This window comes from Doryrhamphus excisus, chromosome 7 (genome assembly GCF_030265055.1).
Source record: "Doryrhamphus excisus isolate RoL2022-K1 chromosome 7, RoL_Dexc_1.0, whole genome shotgun sequence".
NCBI lineage: Eukaryota > Metazoa > Chordata > Actinopteri > Syngnathiformes > Syngnathidae > Doryrhamphus > Doryrhamphus excisus.
The window spans coordinates 13,375,934-13,385,544 of NC_080472.1; the positions used below are offsets into that span (position 1 = coordinate 13,375,934).

Genomic DNA, 9,611 nt, shown 5'->3' on the forward strand with positions numbered 1-9,611 from the left:
GCGACGCAGGCCAAACTAGACTCGAGCAAAAAGTGTCAAACAGCGCCCTCTGCTGTCAGGCAAGAGCAGAAACCATAAAAAGCTTACAGCACCTGGTATTCCCAGGCGGTCTCCCATCCAAGTACTAACCAGGCCCGCCCCTGCTTAGCTTCCGAGATCGGGCGTTTTCAGGGTAGTATGGCCGTAAGCTGCCAGGTCAACTGAAAAGATCCTATTTGAAGGTGACGCAGGCCAAACTAGACTCCAGCAAAAAGTGTCAAACAGCGCCCTCTGCTGTCAGGCAAGAGCAGAAACCATAAAAAGCTTACAGCACCTGGTATTACCAGGCGGTCTCCCATCCAAGTACTAACCAGGCCCGCCCCTGCTTAGCTTCCGAGATCGGACGAGATCGGGCGTTTTCAGGGTAGTATGGCCGTAAGCTGCCAGGTCAACTGAAAAGATCCTATTTGAAGGTGACGCAGGCCAAACTAGACTCCAGCAAAAAGTGTCAAACAGCGCCCTCTGCTGTCAGGCAAGAGCAGAAACAATAAAAAGCTTACAGCACCTGGTATTCCCAGGCGGTCTCCCATCCAAGTACTAACCAGGCCCGCCCCTGCTTAGCTTCCGAGATCGGGTGTTTTCAGGGTAGTATGGCCGTAAGCTGCCAGGACAACTGAAAAGATCCTATTTGAAGGCGACGCAGGCCAAACTAGACTCGAGCAAAAAGTGTCAAACAGCGCCCTCTGCTGTCAGGCAGGAGCAGAAACCATAAAAAGCTTACAGCACCTGGTATTCCCAGGCGGTCTCCCATCCAAGTACTAACCAGGCCCGCCCCTGCTTAGCTTCCGAGGTCGGACGAGATCGGGCGTTTTGAGGGTAGTATGGCCGTAAGCTGCCAGGGCAACTGAAAAGATCCTATTTGAACGCGACGCAGGCAAAACTAGACTCCAGCAAAAAGTGTCAAACAGCGCCCTCTGCTGTCAGGCAAGAGCAGAAACCATAAAAAGCTTACAGCACCTGGTATTCCCAGGCGGTCTCCCATCCAAGTACTAACCAGGCCCGCCCCTGCTTAGCTTCCGAGATCGGACGAGATCGGGCGTTTTCAGGGTAGTATGGCCGTAAGCTGCAAAGACAACTGAAAAGATCTTATTTGAAGGCGACGCAGGCCAAACTAGACTCCAGCAAAAAGTGTCAAACAGCGCCCTCTGCTGTCAGGCAAGAGCAGAAACCATAAAAATCTTACAGCATCTGGTATTCCCAGGCGGTCTCCCATCCAAGTAATAACCAGGCCCGCCCCTGCTTAGCTTCCGAGATCGGACGAGATTGGGCGTTTTCAGGGTAGTATGGCCGTAAGCTGCCAGGGCAACTGAAAAGATCCTATTTGAAGGCAACGCAGGCCAAACTAGACTCCAGCAAAAAGTGGCAAACAGCGCCCCCTGCTGTCAGGCAAGAGCAGAATCCATAAAAAGCTTACAGCACCTGGTATTCCCAGGCGGTCTCCCATCCAAGTACTAACCAGGCCCGCCCCTGCTTAGCTTCCGACATCGGACGAGATCGGGCGTTTTCAGGGTAGTATGGCTGTAAGCTGCCAGGTCAACTGAAAAGATCCTATTTGAAGGCGACGCAGGCCAAACTAGACTCCAGCAAAAAGTGTCAAACAGCGCCCTCTGCTGTCAGGCAAGAGCAGAAACCATAAAAAGCTTACAGCACCTGGTATTCCCAGGCGGTCTCCCATCCAAGTACGAACCAGGCACACCCCTGCTTAGCTTCCGAGATCGGGCGTTTTCAGGGTAGTATGGCCGTAAGCTGCCAGGGCAACTGAAAAGATCCTATTTTAAGGCGACGCAGGCCAAACTAGACGCCAGCAAAAAGTGTCAAAAAGCGCCCTCTGCTGTCAGGCAAGAGCAGAAACCATAAAAAGCTTACAGCACCTGGTATTCCCAGGCGGTCTCCCATCCAAGTACTAACCAGGCCCGCCCCTGCTTAGCTTCCGAGATCGGACGAGATCGGGCATTTTCAGGGTAGTATGGCCGTAAGCTGCCAGGGCAACTGAAAAGATCCTATTTGAAGGCGACGCAGGCCAAACTAGACTCCAGCAAAAAGTGTCAAACAGCGCCCTCTGCTGTCAGGCAAGAGCAGAAACCATAAAAAGCTTACAGCACCTGGTATTCCCAGGCGGTCTCCCATCTAAGTACTAACCAGGCCCGCCCCTGCTTAGCTTCCGAGATCGGACGAGATCGGGCGTTTTCAGGGTAGTATGGCGGTAAGCTGCCAGGTCAACTGAAAAGATCCTATTTGAAGGCGACGCAGGCCAAACTAGACTCCAGCAAAAAGTGTCAAACAGCGCCCTCTGCTGTCAGGCAAGAGCAGAAACTATAAAAACCTTACAGCACCTGGTATTCCCAGGCGGTCTCCCATCCAAGTACTAACCAGGCCCGCCCCTGCTTAGCTACCGAGATCGGACGAGATCGGGCGTTTTCAGGGTAGTATGGCCGTAAGCTGCCAGGACAACGGAAAAGATCTTATTTGAAGGCGACACAGGCCAAACTAGATCCAGCAAAAAGTGTCAAACAGCGCCCTCTGCTGTCAGGCTAGAGCAGAAACCATAAAAAGCTTACAGCACCTGGTATTCCCAGGCGGTCTCCCATCCAAGTACTAACCAGGCCCGCCCGTGCTTAGCTTCCGAGATCGGACGAGATCGTGCGTTTTCAAGGTAGTATGGCCGTAAGCTGCCAGGGCAACTGAAAAGATCCTATTTGAAGGCGACGCAGGCCAAATTAGACTCCAGCAAAAAGTGTCAAACAGCGCCCTCTGCTGTCAGGCAAGAGCAGAAACCATAAAAAGCTTCCAGCACCTGGTATTCCCAGGCGGTCTCCCATCCAAGTACTAACCAGGCCCGCCCCTGCTTAGCTTCAGAGATCGGGCGTTTTCAGGGTAGTATGGCCATAAGCTGCCAGGTCAACTGAAAAGATCCTATTTGAAGGCGACGCAGGCCAAACTAGCCTCCAGCAAAAAGTGTCAAACAGCGCCCTCTGCTGTCAGGCAAGAGCAGAAACCATAAAAAGCTTACAGCACCTGGTATTCCCAGGCGGTCTCCCATCCAAGTACTAACCAGGCCCACCCCTGCTTAGCTTCCGAGATCTGACGAGATCGGGCGTTTTCAGGGTAGTATGGCCCTAAGCTGCCAGGTCGACTGAAAAGATCCTATTTGAAGGCGACGCAGGCCAAACTAGACTCCAGCAAAAAGTGTCAAACAGCGCCCTCTGCTGTCAGGCAAGAGCAGAAACCATAAAAAGCTTACAGCACCTGGTATTCCCAGGCGGTCTCCCATCCAAGTACTAACCAGGCCCGCCCCTGCTTAGCTTCCGAGATCGGACGAGATCGGGCGTTTTCAGGGTAGTATGGCCGTAAGCTGCCAGGTCAACTGAAAAGATCCTATTTGAAGGTGACGCAGGCCAAACTAGACTCCAGCAAAAAGTGTCAAACAGTGCCCTCTGCTGTCAGGCAAGAGCAGAAACCATAAAAAGCTTACAGCACCTGGTATTCCCAGGCGGTCTCCCATCCAAGTACTAACCAGGCCCGCCCCTGCTTAGCTTCCGAGATCGGGCGTTTTCAGGGTAGTATGGCCGTAAGCTGCCAGGTCAACTGAAAAGATCCTATTTGAAGGCGACGCAGGCCAAACTAGACTCCAGCAAAAAGTGTCAAACAGCGCCCTCTGCTGTCAGGCAAGAGCAGAAACCATAAAAAGCTTACAGCACCTGGTATTACCAGGGGGTCTCCCATCCAAGTACTAACCAGGCCCTCCCCTACTTAGCTTCCGAGATCGGACGAGATCGGGCGTTTTCAGGGTAGTATGGCCGTAAGCTGCCAGGGCAACTGAAAAGATCCTATTTGAAGGCGACACAGGCCAAATTAGACTCCAGCAAAAAGTTTCAAACAGCGCCCTCTGCTGTCAGGCAAGAGCAGAAACCATAAAAAGCTTACAGCACCTGGTATTCCCAGGCGGTCTCCAATCCAAGTACTAACCAGGCCCGCCCCTGCTTAACTTCCGAGATCGGGCGTTTTCAGGGTAGTATGGCCGTAAGCTGCCAGGTCAACTGAAAAGATCCTATTTGAAGGTGACACAGGCCAAACTAGACTCCAGCAAAAAGTGTCAAACAGCGCCCTCTGCTGTCAGGCAAGAGCAGAAACCATAAAAAGCTTACAGCACCTGGTATTCCAAGGCGGTCTCCCATCCAAGTACTAACCAGGCCCGCCCCTGCTTAGCTTCCGAGATCTGACGAGATCAGGCGTTTTCAGGGTAGTATGGCCGTAAGCTGCCAGGTCAACTGAAAAGATCCTATTTGAAGGCGACGCAGGCCAAACTAGACTCCAGCAAAAAGTGTCAAACAGCGCCCTCTGCTGTCAGGCAAGAGCAGAAACCATAAAAAGCTTACAGCACCTGGTATTCCCAGGCGGTCCCCCATCCAAGTACTAACCAGGCCCGCCCCTGCTTAGCTTCCGAGATCGGACGAGATCGGGCGTTTTCAGGGTAGTATGGCCGTAAGCTGCCAGGTCAACTGAAAAGATCCTATTTGAAGGTGACGCAGGCCAAACTAGACTCCAGCAAAAAGTGTCAAACAGTGCCCTCTGCTGTCAGGCAAGAGCAGAAACCATAAAAAGCTTACAGCACCTGGTATTCCCAGGCGGTCTCCCATCCAAGTACTAACCAGGCCCGGCCCTGCTTAGCTTCCGAGATCGGGCATTTTCAGGGTAGTATGGCCGTAAGGTGCCAGGTCAACTGAAAAGATCCTATTTGAAGGCGACGCAGGCCAAACTAGACTCCAGCAAAAAGTGTCAAACAGCGCCCTCTGCTGTCAGGCAAGAGCAGAAACCATAAAAAGCTTACAGCACCTGGTATTACCAGGCGGTCTCCCATCCAAGTACTAACCAGGCCCTCCCCTACTTAGCTTCCGAGATCGGACAAGATCGGGCGTTTTCAGGGTAGTATGGCCGTAAGCTGCCAGGGCAACTGAAAAGATCCTATTTGAAGGCGACACAGGCCAAATTAGACTCCAGCAAAAAGTTTCAAACAGCGCCCTCTGCTGTCAGGCAAGAGCAGAAACCATAAAAAGCTTACAGCACCTGGTATTCCCAGGCGGTCTCCAATCCAAGTACTAACCAGGCCCGCCCCTGCTTAACTTCCGAGATCGGACGAGATCGGGCGTTTTCAGGGTAGTATGGCCGTAAGCTGCCAGGTCAACTGAAAAGATCCTATTTGAAGGTGACGCAGGCCAAACTAGACTCCAGCAAAAAGTGTCAAACAGCACCCTCTGCTGTCAGGCAAGAGCAGAAACCATAAAAAGCTTACAGCACCTGGTATTCCAAGGCGGTCTCCCATCCAAGTACTAACCAGGCCCGCCCCTGCTTAGCTTCCGAGATCGGACGAGATCGGGCGTTTTCAGGGTAGTATGGCCGTAAGCTGCCAGGTCAACTGAAAAGATCCTATTTGAAGGTGACGCAGGCCAAACTAGACTCCAGCAAAAAGTGTCAAACAGCGCCCTCTGCTGTCAGGCAAGAGCAGAAACAATAAAAAGCTTACAGCACCTGGTATTCCCAGGCGGTCTCCCATCCAAGTACTAACCAGGCCCGCCCCTGCTTAGCTTCCGAGATCGGGCGTTTTCAGGGTAGTATGGCCGTAAGCTGCCAGGTCAACTGAAAAGATCCTATTTGAAGGTGACGCAGGCCAAACTAGACTCCAGCAAAAAGTGTCAAACAGTGCCCTCTGCTGTCAGGCAAGAGCAGAAACCATAAAAAGCTTACAGCACCTGGTATTCCCAGGCGGTCTCCCATCCAAGTACTAACCAGGCCGGCCCCTGCTTAGCATCCGAGATCGGACGAGATCGGGCGTTTTCAGGGTAGTATGGCTGTAAGCTGCCAGGTCAACTGAAAAGATCCTATTTGAAGGCGACGCAGGCCAAACTAGCCTCCAGCAAAAAGTGTCAAACAGCGCCCTCTGCTGTCAGGCAAGAGCAGAAACCATAAAAAGCTTACAGCACCTGGTATTCCCAGGCGGTCTCCCATCCAAGTACTAACCAGGCCCACCCCTGCTTAGCTTCCGAGATCTGACGAGATCGGGCGTTTTCAGGGTAGTATGGCCCTAAGCTGCCAGGTCGACTGAAAAGATCCTATTTGAAGGCGACGCAGGCCAAACTAGACTCGAGCAGAAAGTGTCAAACAGCGCCCTCTGCTGTCAGGCAAGAGCAGAAACCATAAAAAGCTTACAGCACCTGGTATTCCCAGGCGGTCTCCCATCCAAGTACTAACCAGGCCCGCCCCTGCTTAGCTTCCGAGATCTGACGAGATCAGGCGTTTTCAGGGTAGTATGGCCGTAAGCTGCCAGGTCAACTGAAAAGATCCTATTTGAAGGCGACGCAGGCCAAACTAGACTCCAGCAAAAAGTGTCAAACAGCGCCCTCTGCTGTCAGGCAAGAGCAGAAACCATAAAAAGCTTACAGCACCTGGTATTCCCAGGCGGTCTCCCATCCAAGTACTAACCAGGCCCGCCCCTGCTTAGCTTCCGAGATCGGGCGTTTTCAGGGTAGTATGGCCGTAAGCTGCCAGGTCAACTGAAAAGATCCTATTTGAAGGCGACGCAGGCCAAACTAGACTCCAGCAAAAAGTGTCAAACAGCGCCCTCTGCTGTCAGGCAAGAGCAGAAACCATAAATAGCTTACAGCACCTGGTATTACCAGGCGGTCTCCCATCCAAGTACTAACCAGGCCCTCCCCTACTTAGCTTCCGAGATCGGACGAGATCGGGCGTTTTCAGGGTAGTATGGCCGTAAGCTGCCAGGGCAACTGAAAAGATCCTATTTGAAGGCGACACAGGCCAAATTAGACTCCAGCAAAAAGTTTCAAAAAGCGCCCTCTGCTGTCAGGCAAGAGCAGAAACCATAAAAAGCTTACAGCACCTGGTATTCCCAGGCGGTCTCCAATCCAAGTACTAACCAGGCCCGCCCCTGCTTAACTTCCGAGATCGGACGAGATCGGGCGTTTTCAGGGTAGTATGGCCGTAAGCTGCCAGGTCAACTGAAAAGATCCTATTTGAAGGTGACGCAGGCCAAACTAGACTCCAGCAAAAAGTGTCAAACAGCGCCCTCTGCTGTCAGGCAAGAGCAGAAACCATAAAAAGCTTACAGCACCTGGTATTCCCAGGCGGTCTCCAATCCAAGTACTAACCAGGCCCGCCCCTGCTTAACTTCCGAGATCGGACGAGATCGGGCGTTTTCAGGGTAGTATGGCCGTAAGCTGCCAGGTCAACTGAAAAGATCCTATTTGAAGGCGACGCAGGCCAAACTAGACTCCAGCAAAAAGTGTCAAACAGCGCCCTCTGCTGTCAGGCAAGAGCAGAAACCATAAATAGCTTACAGCACCTGGTATTACCAGGCGGTCTCCCATCCAAGTACTAACCAGGCCCTCCCCTACTTAGCTTCCGAGATCGGACGAGATCGGGCGTTTTCAGGGTAGTATGGCCGTAAGCTGCCAGGGCAACTGAAAAGATCCTATTTGAAGGCGACACAGGCCAAATTAGACTCCAGCAAAAAGTTTCAAAAAGCGCCCTCTGCTGTCAGGCAAGAGCAGAAACCATAAAAAGCTTACAGCACCTGGTATTCCCAGGCGGTCTCCAATCCAAGTACTAACCAGGCCCGCCCCTGCTTAACTTCCGAGATCGGACGAGATCGGGCGTTTTCAGGGTAGTATGGCCGTAAGCTGCCAGGTCAACTGAAAAGATCCTATTTGAAGGTGACGCAGGCCAAACTAGACTCCAGCAAAAAGTGTCAAACAGCGCCCTCTGCTGTCAGGCAAGAGCAGAAACCATAAAAAGCTTACAGCACCTGGTATTCCAAGGCGGTCTCCCATCCAAGTACTAACCAGGCCCGCCCCTGCTTAGCTTCCGAGATTGGACGAGATCGGGCGTTTTCAGGGTAGTATGGCCCTAAGCTGCCAGGTCGACTGAAAAGATCCTATTTGAAGGCGACGCAGGCCAAACTAGACTCGAGCAAAAAGTGTCAAACAGCGCCCTCTGCTGTCAGGCAAGAGCAGAAACCATAAAAAGCTTACAGCACCTGGTATTCCCAGGCGGTCTCCCATCCAAGTACTAACCAGGCCCGCCCCTGCTTAGCTTCCGAGATCGGGCGTTTTCAGGGTAGTATGGCCGTAAGCTGCCAGGACAACTGAAAAGATCCTATTTGAAGGCGACGCAGGCCAAAATAGACTCCAGCAAAAAGTGTCAAACAGCGCCCTCTGCTGTCAGGCAAGAGCAGAAACAATAAAAAGCTTACAGCACCTGGTATTCCCAGGCGGTCTACCATCCAAGTACTAACCAGGCCCGCCCCTGCTTAGCTTCCGAGATCGGGCATTTTCAGTGTAGTATGGCCGTAAGCTGCCAGGTCAACTGAAAAGATCCTATTTGAAGGCGACGCAGGCCAAACTAGACTCCAGCAAAAAGTGTCAAACAGCGCCCTCTGCTGTCAGGCAAGAGCAGAAACCATAAAAAGCTTACAGCACCTGGTATTACCAGGCGGTCTCCCATCCAAGTACTAACCAGGCCCTCCCCTACTTAGCTTCCGAGATCGGACGAGATCGGGCGTTTTCAGGGTAGTATGGCCGTAAGCTCCCAGGGCAACTGAAAAGATCCTATTTGAAGGCGACACAGGCCAAATTAGACTCCAGCAAAAAGTTTCAAACAGCGCCCTCTGCTGTCAGGCAAGAGCAGAAACCATAAAAAGCTTACAGCACCTGGTATTCCCAGGCGGTCTCCAATCCAAGTACTAACCAGGCCCGCCCCTGCTTAACTTCCGAGATCGGACGAGATCGGGCGTTTTCAGGGTAGTATGGCCGTAAGCTGCCAGGTCAACTGAAAAGATCCTATTTGAAGGCGACGCAGGCCAAACTAGACTCCAGCAAAAAGTGTCAAACAGCGCCCTCTGCTGTCAGGCAAGAGCAGAAACCATAAATAGCTTACAGCACCTGGTATTACCAGGCGGTCTCCCATCCAAGTACTAACCAGGCCCTCCCCTACTTAGCTTCCGAGATCGGACGAGATCGGGCGTTTTCAGGGTAGGATGGCCGTAAGCTGCCAGGGCAACTGAAAAGATCCTATTTGAAGGCGACACAGGCCAAATTAGACTCCAGCAAAAAGTTTCAAAAAGCGCCCTCTGCTGTCAGGCAAGAGCAGAAACCATAAAAAGCTTACAGCACCTGGTATTCCCAGGCGGTCTCCAATCCAAGTACTAACCAGGCCCGCCCCTGCTTAACTTCCGAGATCGGACGAGATCGGGCGTTTTCAGGGTAGTATGGCCGTAAGCTGCCAGGTCAACTGAAAAGATCCTATTTGAAGGTGACGCAGGCCAAACTAGACTCCAGCAAAAAGTGTCAAACAGCGCCCTCTGCTGTCAGGCAAGAGCAGAAACCATAAAAAGCTTACAGCACCTGGTATTCCAAGGCGGTCTCCCATCCAAGTACTAACCAGGCCCGCCCCTGCTTAGCTTCCGAGATTGGACGAGATCGGGCGTTTTCAGGGTAGTATGGCCCTAAGCTGCCAGGACAACTGAAAAGATCCTATTTGAAGGCGACGCAGGCCAAACTAGA

General features: G+C 52.2%; 30 non-coding genes and 12 pseudogenes across 30 annotated transcripts; all 42 read right to left on the reverse strand.

Moving 5' to 3' along the window:
* Positions 1 to 80: 80 nt before the first annotated feature.
* Positions 81 to 189, reverse strand: LOC131133322 (5S ribosomal RNA; annotated as a pseudogene).
* Positions 190 to 301: 112 nt separating this feature from the next.
* LOC131134038 (5S ribosomal RNA) lies at positions 302 to 420 on the reverse strand. The gene has a single exon (XR_009131308.1). It is a non-coding gene; the product is annotated as a 5S ribosomal RNA (ribosomal RNA).
* A 112-nt stretch (positions 421 to 532) lies between these two features.
* Positions 533 to 641, reverse strand: LOC131133281 (5S ribosomal RNA; annotated as a pseudogene).
* A 112-nt stretch (positions 642 to 753) lies between these two features.
* LOC131133992 (5S ribosomal RNA) lies at positions 754 to 872 on the reverse strand. Its single transcript, XR_009131264.1, has one exon. It is a non-coding gene; the product is annotated as a 5S ribosomal RNA (ribosomal RNA).
* Positions 873 to 984: 112 nt separating this feature from the next.
* On the reverse strand, positions 985 to 1,103 carry LOC131133480 (5S ribosomal RNA). Its single transcript, XR_009130881.1, has one exon. It is a non-coding gene; the product is annotated as a 5S ribosomal RNA (ribosomal RNA).
* A 112-nt stretch (positions 1,104 to 1,215) lies between these two features.
* Positions 1,216 to 1,334, reverse strand: LOC131133357 (5S ribosomal RNA; annotated as a pseudogene).
* Positions 1,335 to 1,446: 112 nt separating this feature from the next.
* On the reverse strand, positions 1,447 to 1,565 carry LOC131134042 (5S ribosomal RNA). The gene has a single exon (XR_009131312.1). It is a non-coding gene; the product is annotated as a 5S ribosomal RNA (ribosomal RNA).
* A 112-nt stretch (positions 1,566 to 1,677) lies between these two features.
* On the reverse strand, positions 1,678 to 1,786 carry LOC131133487 (5S ribosomal RNA; annotated as a pseudogene).
* A 112-nt stretch (positions 1,787 to 1,898) lies between these two features.
* Positions 1,899 to 2,017, reverse strand: LOC131133713 (5S ribosomal RNA). The gene has a single exon (XR_009130992.1). It is a non-coding gene; the product is annotated as a 5S ribosomal RNA (ribosomal RNA).
* Positions 2,018 to 2,129: 112 nt separating this feature from the next.
* Positions 2,130 to 2,248, reverse strand: LOC131132875 (5S ribosomal RNA). Its single transcript, XR_009130457.1, has one exon. It is a non-coding gene; the product is annotated as a 5S ribosomal RNA (ribosomal RNA).
* Positions 2,249 to 2,360: 112 nt separating this feature from the next.
* Positions 2,361 to 2,479, reverse strand: LOC131134059 (5S ribosomal RNA). The gene has a single exon (XR_009131329.1). It is a non-coding gene; the product is annotated as a 5S ribosomal RNA (ribosomal RNA).
* A 111-nt stretch (positions 2,480 to 2,590) lies between these two features.
* On the reverse strand, positions 2,591 to 2,709 carry LOC131132983 (5S ribosomal RNA). Its single transcript, XR_009130567.1, has one exon. It is a non-coding gene; the product is annotated as a 5S ribosomal RNA (ribosomal RNA).
* Positions 2,710 to 2,821: 112 nt separating this feature from the next.
* LOC131133567 (5S ribosomal RNA) lies at positions 2,822 to 2,930 on the reverse strand (annotated as a pseudogene).
* A 112-nt stretch (positions 2,931 to 3,042) lies between these two features.
* On the reverse strand, positions 3,043 to 3,161 carry LOC131133770 (5S ribosomal RNA). The gene has a single exon (XR_009131047.1). It is a non-coding gene; the product is annotated as a 5S ribosomal RNA (ribosomal RNA).
* A 112-nt stretch (positions 3,162 to 3,273) lies between these two features.
* On the reverse strand, positions 3,274 to 3,392 carry LOC131133492 (5S ribosomal RNA). The gene has a single exon (XR_009130883.1). It is a non-coding gene; the product is annotated as a 5S ribosomal RNA (ribosomal RNA).
* Positions 3,393 to 3,504: 112 nt separating this feature from the next.
* On the reverse strand, positions 3,505 to 3,613 carry LOC131133323 (5S ribosomal RNA; annotated as a pseudogene).
* A 112-nt stretch (positions 3,614 to 3,725) lies between these two features.
* LOC131132971 (5S ribosomal RNA) lies at positions 3,726 to 3,844 on the reverse strand. Its single transcript, XR_009130553.1, has one exon. It is a non-coding gene; the product is annotated as a 5S ribosomal RNA (ribosomal RNA).
* A 112-nt stretch (positions 3,845 to 3,956) lies between these two features.
* On the reverse strand, positions 3,957 to 4,065 carry LOC131133435 (5S ribosomal RNA; annotated as a pseudogene).
* Positions 4,066 to 4,177: 112 nt separating this feature from the next.
* Positions 4,178 to 4,296, reverse strand: LOC131134066 (5S ribosomal RNA). The gene has a single exon (XR_009131336.1). It is a non-coding gene; the product is annotated as a 5S ribosomal RNA (ribosomal RNA).
* Positions 4,297 to 4,408: 112 nt separating this feature from the next.
* On the reverse strand, positions 4,409 to 4,527 carry LOC131133610 (5S ribosomal RNA). The gene has a single exon (XR_009130896.1). It is a non-coding gene; the product is annotated as a 5S ribosomal RNA (ribosomal RNA).
* A 112-nt stretch (positions 4,528 to 4,639) lies between these two features.
* LOC131133421 (5S ribosomal RNA) lies at positions 4,640 to 4,748 on the reverse strand (annotated as a pseudogene).
* Positions 4,749 to 4,860: 112 nt separating this feature from the next.
* On the reverse strand, positions 4,861 to 4,979 carry LOC131133152 (5S ribosomal RNA). The gene has a single exon (XR_009130733.1). It is a non-coding gene; the product is annotated as a 5S ribosomal RNA (ribosomal RNA).
* Positions 4,980 to 5,091: 112 nt separating this feature from the next.
* Positions 5,092 to 5,210, reverse strand: LOC131133924 (5S ribosomal RNA). The gene has a single exon (XR_009131199.1). It is a non-coding gene; the product is annotated as a 5S ribosomal RNA (ribosomal RNA).
* A 112-nt stretch (positions 5,211 to 5,322) lies between these two features.
* LOC131133781 (5S ribosomal RNA) lies at positions 5,323 to 5,441 on the reverse strand. Its single transcript, XR_009131058.1, has one exon. It is a non-coding gene; the product is annotated as a 5S ribosomal RNA (ribosomal RNA).
* Positions 5,442 to 5,553: 112 nt separating this feature from the next.
* Positions 5,554 to 5,662, reverse strand: LOC131133324 (5S ribosomal RNA; annotated as a pseudogene).
* Positions 5,663 to 5,774: 112 nt separating this feature from the next.
* Positions 5,775 to 5,893, reverse strand: LOC131132918 (5S ribosomal RNA). The gene has a single exon (XR_009130501.1). It is a non-coding gene; the product is annotated as a 5S ribosomal RNA (ribosomal RNA).
* A 112-nt stretch (positions 5,894 to 6,005) lies between these two features.
* LOC131133771 (5S ribosomal RNA) lies at positions 6,006 to 6,124 on the reverse strand. The gene has a single exon (XR_009131048.1). It is a non-coding gene; the product is annotated as a 5S ribosomal RNA (ribosomal RNA).
* A 112-nt stretch (positions 6,125 to 6,236) lies between these two features.
* On the reverse strand, positions 6,237 to 6,355 carry LOC131133792 (5S ribosomal RNA). Its single transcript, XR_009131069.1, has one exon. It is a non-coding gene; the product is annotated as a 5S ribosomal RNA (ribosomal RNA).
* A 112-nt stretch (positions 6,356 to 6,467) lies between these two features.
* LOC131133325 (5S ribosomal RNA) lies at positions 6,468 to 6,576 on the reverse strand (annotated as a pseudogene).
* Positions 6,577 to 6,688: 112 nt separating this feature from the next.
* Positions 6,689 to 6,807, reverse strand: LOC131132953 (5S ribosomal RNA). Its single transcript, XR_009130535.1, has one exon. It is a non-coding gene; the product is annotated as a 5S ribosomal RNA (ribosomal RNA).
* Positions 6,808 to 6,919: 112 nt separating this feature from the next.
* On the reverse strand, positions 6,920 to 7,038 carry LOC131133926 (5S ribosomal RNA). The gene has a single exon (XR_009131201.1). It is a non-coding gene; the product is annotated as a 5S ribosomal RNA (ribosomal RNA).
* A 112-nt stretch (positions 7,039 to 7,150) lies between these two features.
* Positions 7,151 to 7,269, reverse strand: LOC131133927 (5S ribosomal RNA). The gene has a single exon (XR_009131202.1). It is a non-coding gene; the product is annotated as a 5S ribosomal RNA (ribosomal RNA).
* Positions 7,270 to 7,381: 112 nt separating this feature from the next.
* On the reverse strand, positions 7,382 to 7,500 carry LOC131132955 (5S ribosomal RNA). The gene has a single exon (XR_009130537.1). It is a non-coding gene; the product is annotated as a 5S ribosomal RNA (ribosomal RNA).
* A 112-nt stretch (positions 7,501 to 7,612) lies between these two features.
* Positions 7,613 to 7,731, reverse strand: LOC131133929 (5S ribosomal RNA). The gene has a single exon (XR_009131203.1). It is a non-coding gene; the product is annotated as a 5S ribosomal RNA (ribosomal RNA).
* A 112-nt stretch (positions 7,732 to 7,843) lies between these two features.
* LOC131133146 (5S ribosomal RNA) lies at positions 7,844 to 7,962 on the reverse strand. The gene has a single exon (XR_009130727.1). It is a non-coding gene; the product is annotated as a 5S ribosomal RNA (ribosomal RNA).
* A 112-nt stretch (positions 7,963 to 8,074) lies between these two features.
* Positions 8,075 to 8,183, reverse strand: LOC131133326 (5S ribosomal RNA; annotated as a pseudogene).
* Positions 8,184 to 8,295: 112 nt separating this feature from the next.
* On the reverse strand, positions 8,296 to 8,404 carry LOC131133510 (5S ribosomal RNA; annotated as a pseudogene).
* A 112-nt stretch (positions 8,405 to 8,516) lies between these two features.
* On the reverse strand, positions 8,517 to 8,635 carry LOC131132956 (5S ribosomal RNA). The gene has a single exon (XR_009130538.1). It is a non-coding gene; the product is annotated as a 5S ribosomal RNA (ribosomal RNA).
* Positions 8,636 to 8,747: 112 nt separating this feature from the next.
* LOC131133930 (5S ribosomal RNA) lies at positions 8,748 to 8,866 on the reverse strand. The gene has a single exon (XR_009131204.1). It is a non-coding gene; the product is annotated as a 5S ribosomal RNA (ribosomal RNA).
* Positions 8,867 to 8,978: 112 nt separating this feature from the next.
* Positions 8,979 to 9,097, reverse strand: LOC131133131 (5S ribosomal RNA). Its single transcript, XR_009130712.1, has one exon. It is a non-coding gene; the product is annotated as a 5S ribosomal RNA (ribosomal RNA).
* A 112-nt stretch (positions 9,098 to 9,209) lies between these two features.
* Positions 9,210 to 9,328, reverse strand: LOC131133931 (5S ribosomal RNA). Its single transcript, XR_009131205.1, has one exon. It is a non-coding gene; the product is annotated as a 5S ribosomal RNA (ribosomal RNA).
* Positions 9,329 to 9,440: 112 nt separating this feature from the next.
* Positions 9,441 to 9,559, reverse strand: LOC131133147 (5S ribosomal RNA). The gene has a single exon (XR_009130728.1). It is a non-coding gene; the product is annotated as a 5S ribosomal RNA (ribosomal RNA).
* Positions 9,560 to 9,611: the final 52 nt, after the last annotated feature.